Source organism: Macrotis lagotis, chromosome 6 (assembly GCF_037893015.1).
Source record: "Macrotis lagotis isolate mMagLag1 chromosome 6, bilby.v1.9.chrom.fasta, whole genome shotgun sequence".
In the NCBI taxonomy this organism is placed as follows: Eukaryota; Metazoa; Chordata; class Mammalia; order Peramelemorphia; family Peramelidae; genus Macrotis; species Macrotis lagotis.
Window position 1 is genome coordinate 109,679,362 of NC_133663.1, and position 3,491 is coordinate 109,682,852.

The following is a 3,491-nucleotide window of genomic DNA, read 5'->3' on the forward strand; positions in this document are numbered from 1 at the left end:
TCTGGTCTTTGTGTCAGGAAATTCTGGAAGTCCTCTGTTTTGTTGAACCTTCATCTTTTTCCCTGACAGTATATGCTGAATTTTGCATTCTGGGTATTCAAATCTGGCCTCAGATACTGAATTTTGCAAGGTAGTACATCCGAGGCCCTTTGCTCTCCGATATATGGTATTCCAGGTCTTCTGATCTCTCAATGTTGAGGCTGATAGGTCCTGTGTGTGTCTGATTGTGTTTACTTTTATTTGAATTATTTTTTTTCTTTTTTGCTGCTTGTAATATTCTCTCCTTTATTTGAGAGTTCTGGAATTAGGCTATTACAGCCCTTGGAGTTTTTATCCTGGGGTCTCTTTCTGGAGGGCTCTTGTGGTTATATTGTTATCTTGTTCTAGTAGATTTGGACAGTTTCCCCTTATAATTTCCAGATTCTTTCTTTGATCAAGGGTTTCTGATAGTCTGATGATTCATTTATTGTCTTTCCTGGGTCTATTTTCCAGATCATTCATTTTCCCTAAAAGTTACTTTACATTTTCTTCAATCTTTTTCAAACTTTTTATTTTATTTGATAGAATCTTGTAATCTTATAAATTCATGGCTTCTATTTTTTCAATTCTAATTTTTAAGGTTTTATGTTCTTCAATTAGCTTTTGTGTTTCCTTTCCCAGTTGGCTATTTTTATTTTTAATGGAATTGATTTCTTTGGTCAGTTTTTCATAATTTTCCTGCATGACTTTTCATTTCTTTTTTTCCCAATTTCCTTCTTCCTCTTCTTTGGTTTTTAAACTCTTCAATGAACTTTATTATTTGAATTCAATTTATAGACTGTTTTGATACTTCCCCATTGAGTGATTATTTCACTGATTTCTTCTTCAGACTTGGCATTGCTGTCATATTTGTCTGCAAAGTAGTTTTCTGTAGTAAATGCCCTTTTAGCTTTTTTGCTTATTTTTTGTTGTTTTTGCTCTACTCCTGGAGGAAAGGGGGTATAGATCAAAGTTGATTTTTGTTTGTTTGTTTTATTTTTGTTTTACTGGGACTGGGGTCTGATCCCTGGCTTGCTAGTGCCTAAGATGTTGCCTATTCAGTCCAGGCCTTGCTTTTTCAGTGTTTTTTGTTTTTGTTTTTTCCCTCCTTCATGTCCAGGTACTGACTTAGCAGTGGTTTGTTCCCAACCCATTCCTGCCTTTTACTCTGCTGTTCTCAGGGTTCAGACTTTATTTGGGGTTGGGATTCTCCCTTCTGGCTTTCTTTCTAGCTGCCCAGATCTGCTGTTGTTAAGCTGTGGTGTTCTGGATTGCATTGTGGCTGAAAATCTCCTGCTTGCTTTCCCAGTCTCCTCCCTCCCCCCCCCCCCCCCACCCCAAAGAGACAGAACTTCATTGAAGATCCTCCACAATGTCTACAGTTGAAAACTTCTTTGGATCTTCTCTTTTTCTTGGTGGGATCTGTAGTGTGAATGTTATAGTAGAGGCTTCATATTTCTTTGGTAGAGAAAAGCTCCGAGAATATGTTAGCTTCATGCCACCATCTTGACTCCATCCCGTAAGTCCACAATGTTTTTGTTAATATGTAGAATGTTCTCTTGGTTCTTTCCCTTTGTTCAGCATTAGATCCTGTAATTCATTCCATGATTCTCTAGAGTTCAACCATCCATGTTTTCTTTGCCAAGGGGACAAAGTTCTTCTGGGAGCTTCCAACTTTCAGAAATATTCACTTAACTTGAACACAAAGTACTTGGGAACAAATGGAAGGGGAGCCTAATAAAAAATGAAGGCCCTATTAAAAAACCAGAAGGGTGATTTACTAGAATTATATTCCTAAGCATTATTAGATTTCATAACAGTTGTTCTATTAAGCTGTCTTTAAAAGACAAGAGTCAGAACTCTGGGATTGAAAGAAAAACTTTACATTTTTTAAATTAAGCTGAATTGAAGGTCATAAGTTAGGGAAGCAAAGAACAGTCTGGATAGAATGACTCTAATACCTAGAGGAAACAATTTTTGGAGCTTGACATTTGTTAAATAAACAAGCCAAAGACTAACAAGATGAGACACTTGTGAGGTTCACTTTAAAACCAAAAGAACAGGGACTGTGTAGAAAGTCTGTTTTCAAACTTTTGTTCAGTAGGCATGGGAAGAGGAAGAGAATTTTGAGGTGAAACGCATACTTTACATCAGACCCAATCAATACTCCACTAATATAGGGAAGTACAAACTTCAAAGTACAGAAAGCAAAAGTACTAAGTAGAGTATGGCAAATGGAACCAAGCTCCAAACTCAACAAGAGAAAATAATCAGTTATCTATCACATAAAGCAGAACTTTGATGAAAGTTACTTTCAAAGGGAAAAGACTTTCATTCTTTACCCTGATTACTCTTTCAATGAGATATAATCAATCTATCACAGGCTACTCAGGCTGAGTTCAAATTTCCAATTTTCAGCTGCCTCCACAGTCACTAAATAATAGATAACATGAAATTTGGATCATAAAACAGGAAGTGAAATATAGGAATCTTGTACATATTTCCCCATTAAAAATCTGATTAAATGGCAATTCATAACCTACCTTGTCAAAAGATCACAATTTATGGATTATGCAAAACAAAATTGGAAAGATCTTTTTAGACAACTGGTTTGGTGATTATTCAATAAGTTCTTAGGTCCTCATATATGAACATTCTTAGTTGAGGAAAAGGCCACAGAATTCCCTATCAAATAGTACATTAGAAGCAATAGTGTCAAATCCGAAGTTTCTTCTCATCTGACTTGCCAATTCTCTCCATGAAGTTCAATTGACAAACCTCTTCTCCATCATTCTACTCCTCCTCTTCCATTCTTTCATCATCCTCATCGTTATCATCTTCCCTGCTCTTGTCTTGCTCTTCAGAATCTGCTCTTTTGTCTTTATCCTTCTTCTTTTGCTCAGAAGCTTCCTTTTTACCTTTCTGTTCTCGCCTATATGCATTTAGTGCTTCTTTCAAAGGGGAAATGAATCGCTGAAATTCCATCTCTTCCATTGCTGATAGTACATCACCAGCATTCAGGGTCTTCCATTTTCTTTTCATTGCAAAGTAGTTTGCACAGGAGGTGGCATAGAGCACGAACATGCTGGCGGCCCGAGAGATGGCACTTCGGGCCTCTTTGGAGATGTTGATGCTGTCGGGGAGAGCCTCCTTGATGATCCTGGTGATGACGGCATTGGGAAGGTTCAGGTCCTCCAGCCTTTCCACCATGGCCACCTCACCCCACGTCTCCCCAGGGGAGCCTCAATAATGGCAGTGCCCACGGCCTCTCGGGCAGGGCGGCAGTTGTGCCCAGACTGGCGCCGGTGGTGTCTCTCGCTAAAGGTGCCGCCCCGGTGTCCGTACTTCCCGCCCTGACCGTGTGTCCCGCCTCATCCATATTTTCTTAAAGAATAATAGAATTTAACAATCATATACTAACTTATTCTGCCATTCCCCAATTGATGAACAATTCCTCAATTTCCAAGAGCTGC

General features: G+C 38.6%; 1 pseudogene; it reads right to left on the reverse strand.

Annotated features, from left to right (window-relative positions):
* Window positions 1-2,811: 2,811 nt before the first annotated feature.
* On the reverse strand, window positions 2,812-3,228 carry LOC141491784 (DNA polymerase epsilon subunit 3 pseudogene; annotated as a pseudogene).
* Between the last annotated feature and the right edge of the window lie 263 nt (window positions 3,229-3,491).